The sequence below is a fragment of the Rhinolophus ferrumequinum genome, chromosome 6 (genome assembly GCF_004115265.2).
Source record: "Rhinolophus ferrumequinum isolate MPI-CBG mRhiFer1 chromosome 6, mRhiFer1_v1.p, whole genome shotgun sequence".
Lineage (NCBI taxonomy): Eukaryota > Metazoa > Chordata > Mammalia > Chiroptera > Rhinolophidae > Rhinolophus > Rhinolophus ferrumequinum.
The window spans coordinates 49,886,049-49,912,408 of NC_046289.1; positions in this window are offsets into that span (position 1 = coordinate 49,886,049).

Here is a 26,360-nt window from a genome sequence, read left to right on the forward strand (position 1 = left end):
CTACTCTGTGCCTTTTTATTGGTGAGTTCAGTCCATTTGCATTTACGGTGATTATTGATATGTGAGGATTTCCTGTCATTCTATCTTTAGTTTTCTGGTAAGGCTGTGTCTCCATTGTTTCTTTGCCTTTTCGTTGTTGTCTATTATTTCTGTGTGGTGGTATTCTATGATGTTTCCCTCTGTTTCTTCTTTTATTACAGTATATATTTCAGTTCTGGATATTTTTTGAGTGGTTACCCTTAAGTTTATGTAAAAGAAAGTTCGATATTTAGAGTATTCCATTTTCTACAGCACACTTACTTTCTCCATTTCCATATTCCAGTTCAGGCCTTTACTCTCCCCTTTTTTATGTTTTGGTTGCCACAAATTGTCCCTGTTGATGGTGGTTGAATAGCCTCCTTTAGTATTTCTTGTAGTGCAGGTCGTGTATTAGAAAATTCCCTCAGCTTCTCTATGTCTGGAAAAGTCTTTATTCCTCCTTCATATCTAAAGGATATCTTTGGTGGATTATTATTCTTGGCTCATAATTTCTCTCTTTCAATAGTTTGAATATTTGGTTCCACTCCCTCCTGGCTTATAGAGTTTCTGCTGAAAAATCTGATGATAATCTAATGGGCTTTCCTTTGTAGGTTACTGTCTTCTTTTCCCTGGCTCCCTTGAGCATTCTTTCTTTGTCGTTGATTTTAGACAGCTTCAATACAATGTGCCTTGGAGAATGTCTGTTGGGATTGAGGTAATTATGTGTTCTATTTGCTTGTTGGATTCGAGGATCCAGTTCTGTCCACAAGTTTTGGAAGTTCTCATTGACAATTTGTTTGAATATATTCTCTGTTCCCTTCTCTCTTTCTTCTCCTTCTGGTATGCCCATTATTCTTCTATTGCTCTTTCTGATGGAGTCAGAAAGTTCTTGTAGAGTTCTTTCATTTCTTTTAAGTCTCAAGTCTCTTTCTTCTTCCATCCGTGTAACTTCCAGGTTTCTATCTTCGATGTCACTGATTCTTTCCTCCATCTGGTCAACTCTACTACCTAAGCTGGTTATTTCATTCTTCATTTCTTTTGTTGAGTTCTTAATCTCCAGAAATTCTATTTGGTTCTTTTTAAAAATTTCAATCTCCTTGGTAAAATGTTCATTTTGTTCTTTGACTGTGTTTCTAAGTTCATTAAACTGCCTTTCTGTGTTTTCTTGCATCTCGTTGAGTTTTTTCAGAACTGCAATCTTGAATTCTCTGTTATTTAAGTCACATATTTCCATGTCTTTAAGTTCATTTTCTAGAGAGTTTTCATTTTCTTTCTGAGCTGTCTTGTTGCCTTGGTTATTCATGGCAATTACTGATTTATTATTTCTCTTCCTAGACATCTACAGGAGTGGGTTCTGCAACAGGTTGATAGGAGGAGGTCTTTCTTTTGTTTTCCAGTACTTGTTGGTAGGATGTTTTATTTTCTCTCTGACTGCAGCCTTTTTTTCTCTCTCACAAGGTAGTGCTATGTTTTCTCTGCACTATTCCAGCTTCTCACACAATGGGGGGATTCCCTGGGAGATGGGCTTCTCTTCTGTTAATAGTTTGCCTGGGTCACAGGGCACAGTGTCCGTGTGGGTATGCGGAGAGCTTTTGAAGTTCCAAAGCTCTTCCTGCACCAGATTCAGAGCCCATGTGTTTCAGTAGTTCTGTTTAGTCCTGTAGGGATACGCCCAGATAGGTGGGGCCAGGGGCAGGGTGAGTTGTGAGAGGTGGCCCAGAGCAATGGTGGCGACCATCACCACAGCCGGTCCTGCTTCCACAGCTCCCTCCCCTTTGCCAGAACTAGTTGGGCTGCGAATTTGTGTCTGCGGTCCACAGTTCTCAGAACAGCAAATATTCTGTTCTTTTGATCTGACACTGCTATTGTTCCGCTCCTAGCACCGGACAGGTGGGGGCGGGGCGAACTCTGGGAGGGTAGGGAGGGGGCAGCTAGTCTCAGTGCCTAAGGCTCCCGTTCTCTGCTCCGCAGTGAGGGCTTAAACCACTGTTTTCAGCCTTCTTCCCTCAGTCTTTTCTCCGAGCTCTCTGCCGTGAGCGTTGGGTTCAGCCGTGTTATATGCTGTCCCCTCAGCCCTGTGGGCCATAAGTGGAGCCCTAGCAGTCTGAGCTCTTCCCTCTCCCGCAGCTGCGGCAGTTCCAGGAAGCAGGGAGCTTGGAGCACTGAGCTAGGTCTACGTCCTGTGCCTGCGCAGCTCCGTCTCCCACTTTTCCTTCCCTCTTCCCCCCGCTTGCGGGATTCGCCCACCTTTAGGTGAATTCAGTAGTGGTCCTCTTCGTCTTGCCTGTCTGCTGTGCAGGAAGTCCTTTGTGGAGTTATAGTTGTTCTATTTGTTGTAAATTCCAGGGGAGATTTACAGAGGCTCACCTCAAGCTGCCATTTTGATGACGTCTCCTTATCTGATGTTAATATAGCCATTTCAGCCTTATGTTGATTAGGGTTCGTACAGTATCTCTTTCCATACTTTTCAAGTTTTTTTTTATTTTTATATTTAAAGTGGGTTTCTTGTAGACAACATATAATTGGGTTTGCGTTTTTATCTAATCTGACACAGTGTTTTAATTGGAGGTTTTAGACCATTTATCATCTTTTAGAGAGCCACCTTGCTATTTTGTTTTTGTTTTGTCCCATATGTTTGTTATTTCGTTTCTTTTATTGTCATCTTTTTAAATATGTTTATGATTTCATTTTATCTTTACTATTATCTTACTAGTTATACAGTTTTTCTTTCTTTCCTTGTTTTTTCTTTTGTGGTTGCTCTAGGGTTTAAAATACATGATTTTAATTTCTTAGTCTACTGTCAAATAATATCATGCTACTTCACATGTAAAAACTTTATAACACTATACTCCTACATCCCTCCTCTTGTCTTTTGTACTATTTTTATAGTATATTTTACTTCTACATATGCTCTGAATTGTGCAATGCATTGTTATTGTTTTTGCTTAAACCGATGAATTATCTTTAAAAAGAATTAAAAATGAGAACAAATGTCCTGTATTTTCCTAAATATATATACCTCATTATTCTTCATAACTTTATGTAGCTCCTAATCTGCTTCTGGAATCATTTTCCTTCTTCTTGACGAACTTCCTTTAATGTTTCTCATAGTGCAGGTCTGTTGGTAATGAATTCTCTCAACTTTTTTGTTTTGTCTGAGAAAATATTTATTTGGACTTAAATTTTAATGATATTTTTCACTGGGTGTAGAATTCTAGATTATCAAGCTTTTTTCTTTTCCTACTTTAATATTTTGTTCTATTGTTGTTGTTTTTTTAAGACTTTTTTATTGGGGAAGGGCAACACGACTTTATTGGGGAACAGTGTGTACTTCCAGGCCTTTTTTTCCAAGTCAAGTTGTTGTCCTTTTAATCTTAGTTGTGGAGGGTACTGTTCAGCTTCAGGTTGTTGGTTGTCCTTTCAGTCTTAGTTGTGGAGGGCGCAGCTCAGGTCCAGGTCCAGTTGCCATTGCTAGTTGCAGGGGGCACAGCCCACCATCCCTTGCGGGAGTTGAACCGGCAACCTTGTGGTTGAGAGGATGCACTCCAACCAACTGAGCCATCCGGGAGCACAGCGGCAGCTCAGCTCAAGGTGCCCTGTTCAATCTTAGTTGCAGGGGGCGCTGCCCACCATCCATCCCTTGAGGAACTCGAGGAATTGAACTGGCAACCTTGTGGTTCAGAGCCCACTGGCCCTTGTGGGAATCGAATCGGCAGCCTTCGGAGTTAGGAGCATGGAGCTCCAACCGCCTGAGCCACCGGGCCGGCCTGTTCTATTGTCTTTTGATTTCCATGGATTCTTATGAAAAGTCTCTTATAATTCTCATTTTTTGTTCCTATGTACAGATTGTGTATTTTCTCTCTGGCTGCTTTGAAGATTTTATCACTGGTTTCAGTAATTTCATTTTCATGCTCTGTGGTGTGTGTGTGTGTGTGTGTGTGTGTGTGTGTGTGTGTGTGTGTGTGTGTTCTGGTTGGATTTTATTGAGTTCCTTAGATCTGTGAGTATATTTTCATGATATTTGGAAAAAATTTTAGCCATTATTCTACAAATATTTTTTTGTCCCTCCTTCCTCTTCATTTTGGAACTCTAATTTCACATGTGTTAAATTGCTTGATATTGTCCCACAGATCACTGATTTTTATCTGTTTTTTGTCTCTCTGCCTCATTTTGGGTAAATTTTATTGCTATATTTCAATACTTGATTGTTTCTTCTGCGGTGTCTGTTAGTATTCCCATCCAGTACATTTTCATTTCTGATATTTTGTTTTTAATGTCTAGAAGTTTCTTTTGGGTCTTTTTTTAAAAGCCCATCTGTGCTAATTAATCATCTCTGTCCTACCTGGATCTACTTTTATTGAAGGATTTTTGTCCTCGTTATGCTTCATATTCTTTTCATATCAGGTAATTTTTTATCATAGTCAAGTCATTGTGAATTTTAAGTTGTTGAGTGCTGAAATACATTTGAAAGAGTGTTGAACAAAACTAAGTTATTTGAATCAGTTTGATCATTCTGAATCTTGATTTCAAGCTTTATTTTGACTGGTTCAGAGCAGGCTTTAGTCAAGGGCTATTTCAGTTCTACTCCTAAGGTATGACCCCTTCAGAGATGCACTGTGCATAACAAGGTCTCTCCATTTTACTTGGTGTAAAAGGAAACTATTCCTAACTCTGTGTGAGCTCCAGTAAATGCTTTGTTTTCTGCTTTCCAGTACTTCTTTCCTTGACCTCGTAGATAGATCTGTACTCAGCTAGACTCTCTATGAACTCCTATGCAGATCTCTAGTCATCTAGCCTGCAAAGTCTAGATATCCAATTCTTCCAAAATTCCAGTTTGTCATCTTAGCCAGTGATCACTGTTGGACTTTGTTTAGATTCTCTCTCCTTATGCTGTGGCCTAGAAGCTATCTCTAGGCCAGGGGTGTCCAAACTTTTATCAACGTTTTCACCAAGGGCCATATGTAGTAAAACACACAAACAGCCGGGCCACTCACTCGAGGTGAAGTCCGTATTGCCTCACCTGGTTATTTAAGTAAACTAAATATATTTTTGGAATTTGCTGCGGGCCAATTAACAATGGATCGTGGGCCGCACTTGGCCCGCGGGCCGCAGTTTGGACACCCCTGCTCTAGGCAGTAAGCTGGGGTTATTATAGGTTGTTTCTCATTTGTTTTCCATTGCTCAGGGACTACAGTTTTTAAATTTATTTTGCATGGTTATGTAGTTGTTTAGAGTAGGAAGACAATTCCCACAAAAGTTAATTTTTCATGGCCAAAACAAAAATCTTTCTAGGAACAAAATTTATTGTGAAAGAGTTTTACTGAGTAGAATATTCCCTTTTCTAGAAAGTTAATAAAAAGATTTTTTTTTTTTCCATTTTGAAATGTCACAAGTCTTTTTAAGATTAAGACAAACTGAAAGTCTCTAATTTTCAACATTGTTGGACTAACAGGAAGAATATCAGTGCTTTATTTTTTTATAGGGCCTCAGTTTTTACAATATAAATCACTTTTTAAAAATCAGGCTGTATGTACACAAAGATATTGTAAGGAAATATATGGTATTGGGATGCTTAAGATTATCTTTTCTAGAAAATGCAATAACATCTTGATCATTTAAGCTCTTATTAAATTACTTTTTTTATTCCTAGTTACCAGTTGGGTTTTAAGAATTGCACAAGTGACAATTTATATAAGTGGCATTCTTGGTATCTAATGACTTAAAAATTAAAAAATGATAAACCATCAGTGACTTCATATAAAGTGTGGATGAGTCCTTTCTCAGTATCAAAATTTTATGCACAATGAGGATAAGAAGAAATATCTATACATGGCTGGTATCAGAATGTTCACTTCCCACTTCAATAGAGAACATTCAGGGCCTCTTAGGAATAAAATTCTACTCTTGAGCTGTCTAAACAGGTTGTAAACATTTGTGATTTTCTTTTCTTGAATTAGCCTAATCCTTTGTAATAAATTGAGTTTCTGTGTTTAGCAGAGCTATTGAAGACTAATTTAAGAGGCAGGAGTTTGAGGAATTAAAAATATGTTGAATTAAATGTGTTCAAATATTTCTTTCCTCTTTTGTGTTAAGTACTTTGTAAAAATAATTACTTTCATTCTCATTTGCTAGAGAGAAACTTTTCCTTATGTATTTCATTATCCCTCAATAGAAATAAGGTTTCCTAAAATACCTATCACATTTTATTGTCATATTACTTTCACCTGTAAAGACAGATATGTTTGGAGATCTCATAATTTGGTAATTCCTCTATTATGTTGTATTTTTTATATCCTGATAATTAAGCGTGGTATCATCAATAGAGATGATAACCATAATTATAAAATTGTAAAGCACCTATAGGAAGGGATGGTTAGATTCCTTATAAATACTGTATTGGTCCTTTATTCTTACATCTGAAAAAAACATTAGAATTTTGCTGGTTGCCACCATGTTTTGGGCTATGGAAATACTAATGCCTTTCTGTGCCCATTTTTCTTCTAAATAATCAAAATAAAATAATTGAATATCTACAAAAAGGGCTGAACTTTAAAAACTTCATAGATTTTATTTTCATTTTGTCTATAGCTTATTTGTGTTATGTGAAATTGCATTTCAGGGTTTGTATATTACTTAGAGGAGTAACTGCAACATCTTTCCCCTTGACATAATTATATTTTTAATGATAAAAAGAAAATCATGATGTCATGATGCCTGTGGTTCCTCTGGTGTTCTTCATGATCAATTAAAAAAGAAACCAGAGTTTCTAATTCCCCAGTCCCTTGGGGATTTATTTACAAAGCAACCTGAATTTTTACCTTCATGCAAAAACATCACATTGTTTACAAGATGAATATTAAAATAATACAATTAGAATGAAAAGTGTTTTCCTTTGGGGTTGAAAGAGAGAGACAGACACATTGGGATATAGCAGGAAACATGTTATCTGCAAAGCTGATTTGATATTAATGCATTCTGTTAATCAAATTTATTTTCTGTATTGACTGAAGTTAACATTAATCCTTTAATTTGCAAATACTACAGGTCTAAAAATTACATTTCTGAGTTGATCACTGGTGGTTATGCTACATGACACCATTGTAAGCTCGCTGCTGAATAGATTATTTACACTCACTCTAGCAAATGAAATTATCCCCAACACATTTTCCCTGCAAAATTAGTAGAAATGCTGGTTGCTGTTAAACCTGATCAGCTGGTATCACAGCAGGGTACTTGTGAAAAAATTACTTAATATCTCTTTGTTTACAGTCTTCACTGAGGTGAATATATTTAGTGTAATTATTCAACTGCTAACCAGCTACTGATGTTAACTATTTTCGTTTAAAGAAGTTGCATTTTTAACAAAACCTATGCCACACCAAAGGGTTTGTTTTCATTTTCGTAAGAATTTTATTTTGTATATATATCTAGAAAAGGAATCTAAATGAAGAAGTCTTGTGCTGATTAAGTCCAAAGGTCTTATAACACAGGAAATTTAAACATTCTTGCATCTTCAGAAAGGGTAGCATTTTGTAGAACTAAAAAATTTAGATTTCTTAATCAACCACTGATTTGTAAGACAATTTGGGGACAATTCCCTTTGAGTGCCTCAATTTCCCTTTTGAAGCAGCAATTAAACCTTAATGGGACCACTGCGGATTTCGTGAAATAGACTGGAACAAACTTAGATTAAAAACAGTGACTAATCTATAAACTTCTATTCTTTTATTGTTATAGGAAAAATTACTCCAAATCAGAAATGGGCAAAATATGTAAATATAATGCCTGTAGATATACATGTAATGCCTGTTGATTTTAAGGGAAGCCATGCCAACAAATATGAGTAGCGTTTGTTTTGTTTTTGTTTTTTTTTAACTTTTTTTTTATAGTTCCAGGTACAAAACAATGTAATAGTTAGACATTTATCATTTATATCCCTCACACAGTGACAAACCCCCTCCCCCATCCACTACCCCTCTGACAAAATGTGGGTAGTGTTTGATTCTGAATGTCTTCAGTTGGCTCAACAATTTAGTGTTTTAGTTACATTTATATTTCACTATATCCTTCAAACAACTCCAAAGATGAATTTTATATCTTGAATCATTAAACCAGTCTTAAAACTATATTCTCTTTCTTTACATATGTAACTAGTTGGCTAACAAGGTCACTTGGTTATCCAGGAAACCTCTAATCCAAGACCTATTAATTTTTCTTGGCTATGTTATATGACTTTAAACTGGAAAAGAACCTTTTAAAAATTACATTGCTCCCCAAGCATCATTCTAAGGAGCAGAAGGTAGCTGGATTGGCTATTATTTGAGGGTTTGGAAAAGCAGCTTAATAGTATTCATATTAGAAATTATAAACCCTGAGAGTTATAACTTTTCTCTCCAGTACATTATTCACTGAACCTTGGCTCAACTCTTATTTTGATGGAAGAACTTGTGCTGTTTTCTTGTGTTTATTTGAGTTCTCAGAGTTCTTGAATTAAAAAAAATCATAATTAAAGCAATTATTATGTAATAATTTTACAGATATTTGTTATTATTTGTGGGAGGTTAGAAATGGTATACGTTTTTGTTCACACCAAATTCTTATACTGCGCACAATTTCCAACACATAGTGGGTACTCAACAAATATTTGTTGGGCAGGTGAATGTCAGCTGCCTCTGCATCCTTTTGTTGCCATACCGTTGTTATACCTGTCTAACTACCGTGTTTCCCCCAAAATGAGACCTACCCGGACAATTAACTCTAATGTATTTTTTGGAGCAAAATTTAGTGCAGGGAATTGGTTACACGGATGCCAGAAGAGCTGAGAAGATAAAAAAAGAGGATGGGAAGGCAACCCAAAAGTGAACAGCAGCAGGAAGTCACACCCCTAGACTAGAGGGGCAAAAGAAGGAAGTGGTGTTACCACAGCACGGGGCCTGGGAGTGCCTGATAGAACCTGAAACTACAGGGGACTGTGTGATGGACACTGACAGCAAGGAGGCTATTACCAGGGAGGCACCAGAGGCAGAGAAGGAAGTGAGACATATTCTGGCTTCTCCTTTCCTTCTGTCGTCCAGTTTCTCATTGGAAAACCCTGCAGAATGCCCACTGACATGGGTACATGAGGAAAGCTGCCTGCATCACCAACTCTCCCCACTCCTCACCTACAGAGCAGAGAAAGGGGAGGAATGAATCTGAGAACAAACAGGCCATGGGGTGATCCACTACCAAAGGAAGATGCTTTAGGATAATGCCAATTCTATGCTTTCTGTCTCCCAATCCCATGTCCCTTTCTGCATAGTTAACTGCCACCCCAGGATGACTTTACCAGTGACACTTCACCAGTGCCCTTTTATCTAACAGATCCCTTCTTGGGGCACCTGATAACTCAAGATTGAGCAACTATATTTTACACTCTGCTTGCCCGGCCCAGTAGAGATAAATCCAGCCCCGTGGACCGTACTTCAGAGCTCATCCACCAGCCCCCTACATGATCTCATGCCAAGAACTGGAGGGTGATCCACAGAGTTTGAGGTGGAGAAAGCAATGTGATCTCGGTGACTCAGGCCTGAGTCCAACATTTCAGTGATGTAGAGCAGCCTCTCATCACAATTCTAGGTTTACACTCTTCGATGAAAATTTTTTTCATTGGCAATCATTGGTCCTTAACATTTGTTTTATGATTCATCAGGGAGAGTTTCATTTGTGTTGTGAAATACGGACAACTGTAAAATAATATATCATTATTGTGTTATTATTACTATGCATAAAATCTTTCCCTGAGCATCTGCTTTGATCTCTATGATAACTCCGTGACATTAAGGCCGTTTCTCACGCTCGGCCCAATTGACTTTTTGGGCTGGACACTCTTCATTGGGGGCTGTCCTGAGCATAGTAGAACTTTTCGTATCATTCCCTGCCTCTTACCCATTAGACACCATTTGCACTCCCTTCCCCCACATTGTGACAACTAAAAATGTCTCCAGATATTACCACATGTCTCTGGGGAGGGGAAAAATCACCCCTGGTCGAGAACCACTGTGTTAAGGGGGGTATGATTATTATGATCCCATTTTATAGGTTAAGAAAACGAAAGCTGAAGATGTTAAAGGCACATGCCAGGTCTTCTTATACACTGCTCTTATATTTCAAGTTTCTACATAGGCTATAAGTCAAATATCAGGGGGAAATTCTTGGGGTGAAAACTTTGCTGGTCCAGCTTCAAAGTTAAAATTGAGACCCAAAATGCAAGAAGAAAAGACACTACTTAACTTTTTTGAAATCCATATCTAGACCCTAGAAATCGAAGTGAGAATCTTGATTCCGACAACTGAAAGGTTGTAAGATAGTATTCTAATAGTTATATGTTGTGAGAGATTGAGTATCTGGACTATTGGGGACAGACCTGGAATGTGCTTAGCAGGGCAAATAGCACTAGTGGCTTTCCATCTGGCTTTGACTTAATGACTAAATTATTTTAATTTTTTCCCTACATTTTAAATCTTTGGTTTCTTCAAGATAAGAACACCTTAATTTCCCTCCTCACATCTGTCTGCTCATTAATGTGCATGTTTTCCCCTTTGTCAGCAGTTGGCTACCAGATGAAGTTTAGATAAATTGTCGTCAGCTTACCTTATAGTTGTTTTATGATGGGGTTTGGATGGAAGAGTTACAGCAGATACTCCCAATGAGAAGAGGCCGCTCTCTTTCTCTGTGGTTCATTGAGCCCATATGGATCAGAACAGCTGGAAGGATGGATTTGCTACCCGAGGCCAGCAATTGTGTCGCCAACCGTGACTCCCACTTGCTGACCCTTGTATAATGCATTGCAGTTGATGGAGTGTTGATCATTCCTTTTCATTTTGTGATGGATGGTATTATTTAAAACTGATGGTTTTGTAAACCATTGGTAGTTTCCATATCTCACAGATGTGAGTGAGGCAGATAGTCAATAAATAATGCCATGTTCTAGAGGAACATGCACTGCTCTCCACCATGCGGGTGAAATTGTCCTGCTAACAAGCAGGTATGAAGGTAGCTCAGACCTGGAATGGAAAGGCTTCTAGAAAAAACGATTTCTGGCTGGTATCATTGTAAGCAAACATGCCTCTTTCCAGGCCTGTGTTTTAAGATTGCTTTATATAAGACGCCCGATTCCTAGGTCAGGTCCTGAAAGCACTTGCATTACCTAGAGTGCTAATCTGTGGCTAGCAGAGTTATAGCAAAGCCTGAGAGGACACAGCTTTACTGATTGAGATACACTCACTCAGGGTGGGGTGGTGGGTGCCACTTCACAAAAGGTGATTTTCTTTGATCATATAAGGTCATGTGAGCCATCCAGACTTTTCTGGAAGGACTGTCATGGTTGACACCATTAAACTTTTACATCATCTGTATAACTTCCCCCCAGCACTGAGTCCATGCTCCACAAGTGACTTTCCATGTACGACTTGGCTTTCCAAGTAGCCCGATTTCCAAGTAGAGTACAGGGCAGAGAAACCAATGGGACTGTCCTTGGCAATACACATGACAGGCATATTTTTCGTTATATGATTAATAAACTGGCATCGAGTTGAAAAATGAATAAAATCAGTTAAAAGAGCTTTGATAGTCATAAAAAGGTCAGATGTAGTCCTTGTATTCTAGGTACATTCATTTGTATAGGAGAGGTAAAATGAAGCACCAGAGTGGTTTTAGCACTTCTTCAGATACTCTTTAACAGAGTTTTCCAGTTGATGTGTGGGGTTTTCTCTCCCCCAGCACATGGTAAGTTTCCTCTGGCAGGAGTCTTTTTTTCTATGATTTTTGTATATACCGTAGTACATAGTACTAGGTACTATGCTGGGGAAGTGCTTAACATTCACTTAAAATGTATCACCTGTTTTCCGACTCCCCTAATATATAGACTTAATTAATTAATTCAAGTAAAGAGGGAGAAGAGTCTTTTTCAAGTACAATGGAGTGCTATGAACTGCTAACTTGATTGACTTATAGTATTTTCTACACTGGGGCCACCTGTGGTAAGCCCCCATTACTGTGTAATCCATGATGCGTTTTTCTAAAGGAGTATTTATGGTGAGTTCCAATATATGTGTGTGCCTTAAAGAGCAATAGTAGAGGCTACTGCTGTATTGAATTTATATAAAAGAAGGAAAATTCTGAATGCATCAGGAGGAAGGGTAGTACATTTATGATCTGAACTCCTATTGTGATATTTGGCTACTACACTAAACAGGAAGACTGGAACAGTGAGGAGCTCTGCAAAAAGGACTTCTTGGAATAATTCTGCCCTAGATGCTGGTGTGGATATCACATGGCTTTCAAATTCGGGGACAGAGAGGGCCGATTCAAGTAGGAAATTCTCAGATAAAGGATAAAATCTTATTGGTTAACATCGGTATTTATCCCCAATTTCACTGGTTATAAGTAATTTAATATTGGATTCACTTTACATTGCTTTGAATCTTGGGATTTTTATGCCTTTGCGTGGCTTTAACACACTGTTTTAGTCTTTCTGGTAACCTTTGAGCTGTCATAGACAATGTGCTCCTTTGTGTGTACTGCACCTGAAATTCACAGTGTACTACTTGGGTAATAAATCCCTGTGTCAGTCTCTTGTGGGCTGCTCTAATAAATTATCACAAGCTTGGTGGCTTTAAACAAGAAATGTATTCTCTCACAGTTCTGGAGGCCAGGAGTCTGAAATCAGTACCACTGGGCTCAGATCAATCAGCTCCTTCCAAAGGGTAGTGCTCCCTCCAGAGGCTCTAAAGGAAGTCTGTTCATTGCCTCCCAGTTTCCGATGGCTGCTGATTCCTTGGCTCGTGGCCATGTCACTCTTTGCCTCTAGGGTCACGTTGCTTCTCTTCCTTCTGTCAAATCTCCCTTTGCCTCCCTATTCTAAGGACACATGTAATTGCATTTAGGTCCCACCTGTATAATCCCGAATATTCTCCTCATCTCAAAATCTTTAATCTCATCAGCAAAGTCCTTTTTTTGCCATATAAGGAAACATTCATAGGCTTCAGGGATTAGGACGTAGATTTTTTGGGGGTCAGGGGAAGTATTATTCAGTTTACCTGAATTATTTATTAATTGACACAGCACTTTAGTTCAAAACCCTTTTCCCTCAGTACTTATAAAGCATTTTCTTCTATTGCTTTCTAGCATTCCATGTTATGTAGAAGAAGTCCAATGCCATTTGATTACCGTTTTTTAGAAAGTAATCTTGTACTCCCTGCCCCAAACACACTTAGACATACTACAGGCTTAAAAGGTTTTCCTTTTATTCTCAAATATTATGAATTTCTCAATATATTATGTCTCCCCCCTCCATATTCCTATGAAATATTTAGCATGTCCTTTCATCCTAACCACTTAAATCTTTCTTTACTTCAGGGCAATGCACTTTTTAGTATTTCTTTATTTGTTTTCCTCTATCTTCTCTGTTACCTCTTTTTAGAACTCAGATAGATTTTAGATCTCAAATATCATTCATGACTCTTAATTTTCCTTTGAACATTTTATCCCTTTGTTATATTCGTACTGTATTTTGCAAAAATAACCTCCGCCTAAGCTTTGTAGAGTGAGTTTTAGTCATGTTGTTTCTGACATTTAGTTTTCCTGTTTGAATAACTTTTTGTTTTGGCTCTTTTATTTTTAATTTCTAGGAACTCTGGATACTTCTTTTTAAATAGTAGCCATTATAGTTTTATGGTTCGGATGTTTTGAATCTCTGAAGATTTTAACTACGTTCTTAAAAATTATCTTCCTTTTCCGGCATTAATCCGTTCCCTCTCATTGAAGTATTATACAAAGAGAAATTGGGTTTATTCTGCATTATTACAAAACCACATGATAAGAACGTCTCTGTGACTTCCACACTTCACCACACCAAGCTCAGCCCTTAGGATAGACATGTTCAGCCTCAGATGAATGCAGTTGACCAATTTTTGCAAAATGTAATGATTCTAAGGTTACTCACAAAAGGAGTGCATTCAACGGGCAGTTTCCAACTAGCGGAGAGCAAATCTTCCCTATCAGGTTGTAAGCCTTTTGGAAGTTCAAACCACGTTGATCTCTCCATTTTGAGGCACTATGGGACTTTTTATGTGTATCATACTACTTAGTATTTCAGTACACATTTTGTTCGATGCCATATGTACAGCACTTAGCACAGTTCTGGCCCATAATTGTTGCTTAATCAATATTTATTAAATAAAAGAATGAGCAAATGTATGGAATTCCAGGGTTGGATTAGGTTATCACTTGATTTATATTGAAGGCAGGATCTAAAGAAAACGAAGTGTTTTGGGAAGAACATTTTATCCCATACTTCATCATGTATTGCCTCATGGATAGTTGGATCGAAGTAAAAATATAGCCAGAGGACACATCTTACAGAGGGCTTCCCAGGCACTTGAGAATGGCCACAGTTAGTAAAGAGCACTTTCTCTGCCTATCCATCCTCCTAGAGATAAGAGGAGGACAAACTGCTTTAATGCCCCTCACGTTTCCATGCCTTTGTTGGAGCTGTTTCTTCTTCCAGAAGGACCTCTCCCCTCTGCCCCATCCAGCCTTCCCTGACTACTTCAAACCACATTGATCTCTCCATTTTGAGGCACTATGGGACTTTTTATGTGTATCACACTACTCAGTACTTCAGTTTTATTGAACAAATATTTATTTTCTCTGTACTTGGCTCTGAGCTAGGTTCCAAAGGTGACACAAAGATGAAAAAACTCACAGTCTTGCTTTCAAAGAACCTTCAGCCTGGTAGGGAATTTAGTATATAATAAATAACTATAATAAAACTCAGCAGAACAAGTAACATGGGACTTATGAAACAATGTGCATGGGCGGTTTAGGATGGGGAGAAATGACATTTCTCTGATGTAGCTTCAAAAGGTATGTATGTATCTTTGGCAATGGGTTTGGAAGTTGGACAGTATTTTGTCAGAAGGTATTGGAGGTCCAGGGAGGAAAAGAGAAGACAGAAGCAATTATGTATAGAATGTTCAATTAAAATCACAAAGGGCAGAAAAAGAGTAGAACAAAAATAGGAACAAAGAACAAGGGTAACCAATAGAAAAAGTAACAAATATGGTAGCTATTAATCCAAGTATATCAATAATCATTTTGAATGTCAATGGTTGAAATGCACCAATTAAAAGACAGATTGTTAGAATGGATCAAAAAACAAGACCCAACTATACGTTGTCTATAAAAACCCACTTTAACTATAAGACATTTATAGATTAAAAGTAAGTGGATAGTGAAAGGTATACCATGCTAAGACTAATGAAAAGAAAGCTAAAGTAGCTCTATTAATTTCAGACAGTGCAGATTTCAAAAGGGAAGTTATCAGGGATAAAGAAAGGCATTACATAATGATAAATGGGAGGGTCAGTTCTCCAAAAAGATATAACAGAATATCTACAAAATATCTAGGGCTAATATCATACTTAACTGTGAGAAACTAGATGCTTTCCCACTAAGATCAGGAACAAGGCAAGGATGTCCCCTTTCACCACCCCTTTTCAACATCATACCATCATACTGGACATACTAGCTAATGCAATAAGACAAGAAAAAAAATGACAGGTGTACTGATTGGGAACAAAGGAATAAAACTATCTTTGTTCACAGATGACATGATTGTCTATGTAGAAAATCTGAAATAATCAACAAAAAACTCTGGAGCTAATAAGCAATTATAGCAAGGTTGCAGGATACAAAGTTAAAATATAAAAGTCAATCTCTTCCCTGTATACCAGCAACAAACAGTAGAATTTGAAATTAAAAACAATACCGTATACATTAGCACCCCCTCCAAAGAAATAATTATAAATATAACACAATAGGTATAAAATCTTTATGAAGAAAACTACAAAACTGTGATGAATGCCATAAAAAATGAACTAAATAAATGGGGAGATAGTCCATGTTCATGAATAGGAAGACTCAATATCATCAAGACGTCAGTTTTCCCCAGCTTGATCTATAGATTCAATGAAATCCCAATCTAAATCCCAGCAAGTTATTTTGTGGATGTCAGGAAAGTGATTCTAAAGTTCATATGGAAAGGTGAAAGACACAGAATAGCAAATACAATATTGGGGAAGAACAAAGTTGGACGACTGACATACTCCAAGACTTACTATAAAGCTACAATAGTGCAGCATAAACTCTCAAGTTTATTGCAGTTCCTCTCATGTTGCCCACTTCACATATGTATGTACTCGGCCTGGTCTCTATAGGCATGTGGTGATAAGAAAAAATAATTTTAGCTGTGTTTGGACAACTTTTTTGAGGTTGTGATTACAACGATAAGTAGTTGGTTTTCTAGTTTTTGAGTGTTTCACACATATCATCCTGCAAACTGGATATACTATCAAGACTTTGAAGATTAGAGAGCAGCAGTGAAGAGTTGAGTCACTGGATTTCCAGGGCACAGGTGAGCAGACTGGATGTTGGGGCTTAAAGCTTTGTCCCATTGAGCTACCATCAACCACTGAGAAACAGTGAGCTAAATGGAAAGTGCCTTCCATCAGAGAATAGACTCCTTGGGCACTGGGAATAAATATATCTCACACTTATCTTGGGTCTTCTGTAATTCCAGCTGACTTCTATACTTGGACCAGAATTCACGAGCTTTACCATGGCCTAAAGGTCCTGAATGATCTAGCTTCTGACTATTGTACCTTTTGAGGTAGACTGAGTTGATTTGTTTTCTTATCTCATTGTTTTACCTCTCAAATTTAGAAGTTATATATGTTATTTCTATTCTTTGATTGGCTGTCCTCAAAGATGTTTTATGCATCTTTAAGTTAATTAACATCTTAACCACTTTTCTGAGTAAAACAAAAAAACTTTGATCAGATTACTACCTTTCAACTAATATGATGTTGTTGATCAGAAGTTTAGATCCTCTTTTAATTCCATGAATTAGATATTATTTTACACAGATAAATAATTGGTCAATTCACCAATTTCTTTGGTCGTCTTTCCTCAATGCATCTCAGACCTTTCTTCTGAGATTATTTTCCTTCCTTCTAACTATAATCTTTTAGAAATTGTTTTAGTGAAAGTTCACTGGTGGTAAATTCCCTCCATTTCTGTTTCTGTTTTTAAAATCAGAAAATAAAATTAATTTGCTTTCATTCTTGAAAGATGAAGAGGGGTTTGGTAGATGATGGTAAACAGGATCAAATATATCGTGATGGAAGGAGAACTGACTCTGGGTGGTGAACACACAATGTGATACATAGATGATGTATTACAGAATTGTATTCTTGAAACCTATGTAACTTTACTAACCATTGTCACCCAAAAAAACTTTAATTAAAAACAAAAACTTAAAAAAAAATAGCTTTGCTAGGTACACAATTATAGGTGAACCTTTATTTATTTTTTGCTTAGCTCTTTAAAGAGATAATTCACCATCTCCTGGCTTCCATCATTGCTATTCATCTAACTGCTGTTCTGTGGAGATGCTCTGTCTTTTCTCTCTTGGTGCTTGTAAAATCTTTTTTGTTTTGTCTTCAGTTCTTGGCAGTTTTACCACACAATGTGTCTAAGATTTATTTAATCTTGTTAATTTGTTTGGTAGTAGCTGTGCTTCTTGTATGTATGGAATTATAGCTTTCTCTCTTTCTATAATATTCTCAGCCATTGTTTTTACTTCCTCTTCTCTATTATAATTCTATCCTTCAGCAAGTGTGATAAGGCGTATGTTAGATCTTTTCATATTTCATTTCTCTTAAGTTCTATTAATATTTTCCATCTCCTTATCTCTGTGTTGCATTCGGATTAATTCCCCTGATCTATATTCTAGTAAATTAATTCTCTCTTCAACTATGTGCTATATGCTGTTTAATACTGAATTCATTTTTTCCTTCAGATGTTTATTTTTAAAATCAATTTTATTGAGGTATAATTTACTTAAAGAAAACGCACCTGTAGTAAGTATACAGTTTGGCAATTTTTGACAAATACACTAACCTATGCAATCATCACCCAAAGTAAGCATATTAAGCATTTCCATAGCCACAAAAATTTCCCATAAAATTTCCCCTTTTTAGGAGAGAGATATACTCTCTTCCTCCCCCAACTTTGATCCCTGGCAACTACTAATCTGTTTTCTGTACCTATAAGTTAGATTTTTCTACTTTAGGATTTTACATAAATGGAATCTTACAGTATGCACTCTTTGGTTTTTGGTTTCTTTCACTCAGCAAAATGCTTTGAGATTCATTCATATTGTTGTGTGTATCAGTAGTTCTAAACATTTTCTTTCTCAGTAGTATTCTATTCAATGGATATACCACAAATTTGTAGTCCATTTTCCTATTGATGGACATTTGGGTTGCTTCCAAATTTTTGGCTCTTATGAATGAAGCAGTTATGAATATTTATGTACAAGTCTTTGTGTGGACATATGTTTTTGTTTCTCTTGGGTAAATACTTAGAAGTAGGATTGCTGGATTGTATGATAAATGTATGTTTAACTTTAAAAGAAAATGCTAAACTCTTTTCTAATGTGTCTGTACATACTAATTCCCATTAGCAACGTATAAGAATTCTAATTTTTCCATGTTCTCACCCACATTTGTTATGGTTAGTCTTTTTAATTTTAACCATTCTAGCAGGTGTGTGGTGGCTTTAATATGCATTTCACTAATGACTAATAATGTTAAGAATATTTTCATGTGTTTAATGGCTCTTCACATAGCTTCTTTAGTGAAATGCCTGTTCAAATATTCTGACCATTTTAAAAATTGGGTTATTTATATTTTTATTGTTGAGGTGTAAGAATTCTTTATATATTCTGAATAGGAGTCCTTTATCAGGTGTATGTTTTATATATGTTTTGAGGTTAGGATTCAGGTTCAGGATTTTTTGTTTTGTTTTGTTTTGCATGTAGGTATCCATTTTCCCCCCAGAACTATTTGTTCATGAGACTGTCTTTTTCAGCTTGAATAACCTTGGCATCTTTTTTGAAAATCAATTTTATATATATATATATATATACACATACATATAATATATATATTATATGTATATAGTATATATATTTATATATATGTATAATATATATATATATATATATATATATATTATACATATATATATCTGAACTCTATTCAGTTCCATTGAGCTCATGCTTCAAGCTTTCTCAAAATCTCTCAAACCCCAAACAAGCAGCATGTGGCCTTGGCATGCTCCGTACCTCTTGCTGAGCAGCCTCAAGCTAGGCACTAGCAGCAGCCGGCCTTGGTTCGTGGCTTGGCCTATCAAGGTACCTCCAAGCCTAGCATGGGTGACTGCCATCTGAGGATTATTTTGTGACTCATACCAGGTGTCCCAGAGCAGGCCACAGGCTGCAGCTGAATTTGACTTGTGGTAGGGACCCTTTAGGAAGCCCTGGGGCTGCCCCACCTGGTGGCCACTTTCAATTGAGTCAGAGTACCAGCCAGCTTCCTCAACAGATGACACACCCAAAGGGCACACTGGGCAGGCACCAGAACTCTGCTTAAGCAAATCTTGCTCTATAGGGTCAGCTCCTGCATAATAGCTCCTCCACTGTAGTCACAGCCAGTCCACACAACAAATCAGCCTGAGGGTCAGTCCCTCTCGTTGACATGCAAATCACATCCAAGGCTCAGCTACAGCAGGAGGGCACACATGACTCATACAAGGGACACACCTGGAGCACCTGGTTCAGTTGACCAGGGAAATTGCACCACTGGGCACCGCAGGACACCTACTATGTAAGGCCACTCTACCAAGACCAGGAGACACAACAGCTCTACCTAACACATAGAAACAAACACAGGGATGTAGCCAAAATGGGGAGGCAAACGTGTCCCAAATGAAAGAACAGAACAAAAGTCCAGAAAAAGAACTAAACAAAATGGAGACAGCCCATCTACCAGAAGCAGAGTTAAAAACACTGATTATAAGGAAGCTCAGTGATCTCAGTGAGAACTTTAACAAATGATAAGAAGCATAAAAATGGAGATAGAAAACATAAAAAAGAACCAGTAGGAAATAAAGAATACAATAACTGAAGTAAAGAATACATTAGAGGGAATCAACAGTAGATCAGATGAAGCAAAAAATTGAATCAGTGATTTAGAAGATAAAGTAGCAGAAAATACCCAAACAGAACAGCAAAAAGAAAAAAAAATCCAAAAAAAAAAATGAGGATAGTGTAAGGGGCCTCTGGGACAACATCATGTGTACTAACATTCACATCGTAGGGGTACCAGAAAGAGGAGAGAGCAAGCAATTGAAAACCTATTTGAAGAAATCATGACAAAAGCTCCCTAACCTGGCAAAGGAAATAAATACACAAACCCAGGAAGTGCAAAACAAGGTGGACCCAAAGAGGCCAACACCAAGACACATCATAATTAAAATGTCAAAGAGAGAATCTTAAGAGCAGCAAGAGAAAAGCAGTTAGTGACCTACAAGGGAGGACCCATAAGACTCCGCTGATTTCTCAACAGAAGCTGTGCTGACCAAAATGGATTGGCAGGAAATATTCAAAGTGATGAAAAGCAAGGACCTACAACCAAGATCACTCTATCCAGCAAAGCTATCATTTAAAATTGAAGGAGAGATAAAGAGCTTCCCAGACAAGGAAAAGTTAAAGGAAATCATAACCATCAAACCAGTATTACAAGAAATGTAAGAGGGACTTCTTTAAGAAGAACAAGAAAAAAACATAAAAAATATGAATAATAAAATGGCAATAACTACATATCGATCAACAATTACTTTAAATGTAAATGAATTAAATGCTGTAGTCAAAAGGCATAAGGTGGCTGAATAGATAACAAAACAAGATCCTAACATATGCTGCCTACAAGAGATTCACTTCAGGTTAGAGACACACATAGAATGAAAGTAAAGGGATGAGTAAAAGTATTTTATGAAAATATAAACGATTAAAAAAAAAAGCTGGGGTAGCAATACTTATACCAGACAAAATAGACTTTAAAACAAAGACTATAACAAGAGATAAAGGAGAACCCAGTAATCCCACTTCCGGGTATTTATCCAAAGAAACCCAAAATACTACTTTGAATGGAAATGTACATCCATATATTCGTTGCAGTATTATTTCCAATAGCCAAGATAGGTAGGCATCTTGGGTGTCCATCAGTGGATGAATGGATAAAGAAGAGACGGTACATATATACAAAGGAATATTACTCGGCCATAAAAAAGAATGAAATCTTGCCATCTGCAACAACATGAATGGACTGAGAGGGTGTTGTGCTGAGTGAAGTAAGTCAGACAGAGAAAGACAAATACTGGATGATTTCATTTATGTGTGGAATCTAAAGAACAAAATAAACAAGCAAGACAGAAACAAACTCATAGATACATAGATCACTTTGATGGTTGCCAGCAGGAGGGGTTTGAAGGGGTGGGTGAAAAAGGGGAAGGGACTAATTAGTACAGATTGGTAGTTACAAAATAGTCATGGGGATGTACAGTATAGCATAAGGAATATAATCAATAGTATTTTAATAACTGTTTATGGTGTTAGATGGGTATTAGATTTATTGGCGTGATCACTTCGTAAGTTATATGTCTAATCGTTATGTTGTACACCTGAAACTAATACAATATTGTCAACTGTAATTGAAAAATTAAAAAAATTATTTAAAGAGAAGAAAATCAGGTAGTGTAAATCCTTAACTTTGATTTTCTTTTCCAAAATTTTTTGGCTTTTCTTGGTCCTTTGAATTTCCATATACATTTTTGAGTAAGCTTGTCAATATCTATAGAATTACCTGCTCAGATTTAGATTAAAATTGCACTGGCTCTTTAGATCAATTTGGGTATAACTGATACCTTAACTACATAACAAATTAGCCCCAAACTTAAATGGCTTAAAACAATATTTATTATCTCACAGTTTTTGTGGGTCAGGAGTCTGGATATGGCTTAGCTGCATCCTCTGGCTCAGGATCTCTCACACAGCTGAAATCAGGATGTTGGCCAGAGCTGCTATACTCTCAAGGCTTAAATGGATAAGAACCTGCCAGTACAATGTTGAACAGAAGTGGTAAGAATGGACATCTTTGAGTTGTATCTGATCTTAGGAGGAAAGACTTCAGCCTGTCTCTGTTAAGTATGATGATAGCAGTAGGATTTTTTTTTTTTGTAGGTCCCCTTTATCAGCTTGAGGTTCATTTAAATATATTGGAAAGCTAAGTCATAAGAGTAAATTTTTAAAAAGGCATCTTTTCATAGGAAACTATTTAAAATAAAGACTCACAATCTCTTTTCTAAAACCTATGGACCTTTATGTTTAAGAATTGAAAATTTTCAGAGTTCAGAATGATAAATCAGTACATATAGTATTTATTGCTTAAAAATTCCTTGGGAACATAATCAAAGACATAAGTATTTCTGTAACAAAATATGAATGTTCACTGTATGTGGAATAAATAAAATCTTTAATAGTCTCATGTCAGTTCAGGTGAGGTTTAGCCATTAAATGAACTCCAATCAGATCAAGTTTTGCTAACAGAGGAGTATGATAAAACTGTTCATAGCTTGTTTTGGATTGTAGAATTGTAGATAAGACATTGAGGACTTATAAAAGTAATAATAAACAGATAGAAAGTGGAAAGTTTGAATGGAAGTCGAAGCATGCTAAAAGCCTTGCCTTAGGAGAAGACTTTGGTAGCAAAATAATTCTAAAGCACCCAACACATGAGGCAGAGTGACAGAGAAGTCTCAATTGACAAAGACAATAGTCTTAACTGATTAAAGTTGCATTGTTTTATTTTTTTCAAATTTGGAAAAACATATGACTACATGAACACATTGCTAGGGCCCCTCCCAAGGCCTTAGGAAAGGTTCGTACACGTGAGAGGTCCTAAAGCTTAGACTGAATTTCATGGTAAATCTGACTGTACACAAGGAAACAGAATTGTTCAAGTAATGGCTCAGAGCCTGACTGTTTTTCCCCTTGCTCAACAATTACATATATCCTTTAGTAAAAACTGTCTATGAACTTTATATATTCGTATAAAAATAAGACAGTGCTACTATGCTTGCTTTTCTCCATACAAATTATATTGAGCACAATTTTTCCTCTATTTTGTTCTTCTAATGGCTGCATAAAATTTTGTCATACAAACATACCATAATTTAGCCTAACTCCTATTTGATGGAATTTAAATTGTTTATAATAGTTAGTTCTCACTAACAATATTGCGATGAACATTTTTTGTAACTATATCTGCACAGATAGGTATTTCTGTAAGAGAAATACCTAGAAGAGATTACTTTGTCAAAAAGAAATGTGTTTAAATTTTGGACAGATTCCTCTAAATTTAAGCACAGATATGTATTTCTGTAAGAGAAATATCTAGAAGAGATTAGTTTGTCAAAAAAAAAAAGTGTTTAAATTTTGGATAGATTCTTCTAAATTGACTTTCCTAAAAGTTTGTGTAGATATGCTCCCTACTAGACGTGTATGAGTCTGTCACTTTCCTTACTCCTAGTCCGCATTGGGTATGATCATTGTACATAATCTTGAAATCTGATTTAGTATCAGGTACAGAGATGGTATCTGTAATGTTGCCTTGTTGTTTTGATTTGCATTTCTTTCATCATTAGTGAAATTGAACATATTTATTTTTATGAATAACCATTTCCTCTGGTTTTTTCTATATGTTTTGTTTGTTTGCCAGTTGTGATATAGAGGTATTCATCATTTTCATTGATTTGTAAAAGGCCTTATTACTGCTCCCGTGTTTCCCCGAAAATAAGACCTAGCTGGACAATCAGCTCTAATGTGTCTTTTGGAGCAAAAGTTAATATAAGACCCGGTATTATATTATATTATATTATATTATATTATATTATATTATATGATATTTTATTATATTACAAGATCCGGTATTATATTATATTATATTATATTATATTATATTATATTATATTTTATTATATTACAAGATCTGGTATTATATTATATTATATTATATTATATTATATTATATTATATGATATGATATGATATGATATTATATTATATGATATTTTATTATATTACAAGATCCGGTATTATATTATATTATATTATAGTATATTATATTATATTATAGTATATTATATTATATTATATTATATTATATTATATTATATTATATAAGACCCGATCTTATATTATAGTAAAATAAGACCGGGTCTTATATTAATTTTTGCTCCAAAATACGCATTAGAACTGATTGTCCAGCTAGGTCTTATTTTTGGGGAAACAGGGTATTAGTAGTTTTTACATTTGCCCCAGTTTGTCAATTCCCGTTTGGTTTCAGATATAGCTGGTTACAAGGTTTGACTCTATCATGCTAGCTGTGTGATTCTGGTGAAACAATTTAAGCCTTAGTTTCCTCACATGCTAAAAGGGAACAATACCAGCGTTGTATGTTGTATGTATGTAGGTTGTATGTGTCAGTTATGACTGAGCCGTAGAGCCCAGACATTTGGTCAAATACTATTCTGGGTGTATTTGTAAGAGTGTTTCTAGATTAGACTAACATTTGAATGTGTAGACTGAGTAAAGAAGATGGGTCTCCCTAATGTGGGTTTCATCCAATCAGTTGAAGACTTAACTAGAACAAAAAAGTTGAGTGAGAGGGAATTCTTCCCCTGCCTGACTGTGAGCTGGGATGTTGGTCTTTTCTGACCTTTAGATTTAGATGGAAACATCAGCTCTTCTTGGATCTCAAGCCTGCTGGCTTTTGGACTAGAACTTCCACCATTGGCTTTCCTGGTTCTCAGGCCTTTTGACCGGGACTGGAACCGTACTTTGGTTATCCTGGGTCTCCAACTTGCTGACTACAGATCTTGGGGCTTCTCAGCCTTCATAATCACTGGAGCCAGTTCCTTATAATAAATCCCTTTATTACACACACATCCTATTGGCTTTGTTTCTCTGGAGAACTCTGACTAATGCAGTTAGTGCTAGTGGGAGAAAAGGAATCTATATATACTTCCTGTCACATAGTAAGTATTGAATAAAGGTTAATTAAAGTTAACTTTATTTGAATCAATTTTTTGACATTCACAAATTTTACATAGATGTATGAATCCTCTCCTTTATGACTTATTCAAAAAGTTTTTGCTAGTATTTGTGCATGCGTAAGTGCCTCTACTTTTTTGTGTTTAAAAAGTTAATCCAAAAAAAGTTAATCCATCTGGAAATTTATTTTTATATATGTGTAATTGGGGATTTAATATTTTCCCTAAAATAGGTAGCCAGTTCTTCTATTTATTGAATAATCTATAGTTTCCATGTCTCTAAAAGCACCATTGTCAAGAAAGTCTTTTAGGTCAAGGGATAAACATTTCTGCTATCAGGATTATAAATTGTGTATCTAAATATTGACATAGAAGTATACTCAAAATAATCTGTTTCCTGTTTCTTGTCCTGACAACCTAGAGGGAAAGACAACAAAGGGATACTTGTAGTTTTCTTGTTCACATACCTGACTATGTAAACAAAGACATTAAAGCTGATTGGTATATTAAAAGCCATTTAGTAGTTAAACGCGATCCAGGCAAACAGAGGCAGGGGAAAGGTATTGATTTTGTGTCACATAAATGAAAGTGGAACATCTAGGCCTGAAATAATGCTCCCAGGGCACTTTTCGGTGTGATCAGGCAAAGCTGGAGAACATGTGGTATTTCATGATGTGAGAACTCATTTCTCTGAGGTCAATGGTATGTGCTTAACCTTTAGGCTCTCACATGGCCCGCTGCCCCACTGGTTTATGGAGTGGAGGCCGACATGATTGGGGATTTAGGGCAGTGATGACTTCATCTTGCTGATGCTCGCTGCTCTTACCCAGAAATGGTGAACAAATCCATGGCAGAGGCTGCTGCCTGAGCTCTTCTGAGCTGCCCACACCCATCTCTCTTTTCTGACCTACCTCCCGAGGTGGAAGGAACACAGCTTTCTTTGGAAAACAGAACTTCTCACCTCCCCGTGAGGAAAGAAAGGCTTTAATTTCATTTGAACGCCTTAAACAGCCTACAAAAGGCAAACACAAAGTCTAGGAGAGTCTAGATCAAAACCGATTTTGTTTTTAGTTCTCATTTTCCATAAGTTTCCACCTTGTCATTGAGTGGTTTCCAAAGTTGTTCGGAAAAAATACTAGTCCTTTGAGACTCTGCTAGGAAGGAAGGGGGAGGGGGCTAAGCTGGCTGAGGTTTGGGGCCTAGGATACCCCTTTTTTGGAGACTGGCAGTGTACAACAGCAAAGTTCAGCTCCATCAGTTGAGAAATGTGTTTTATTTAAAACCTGTTG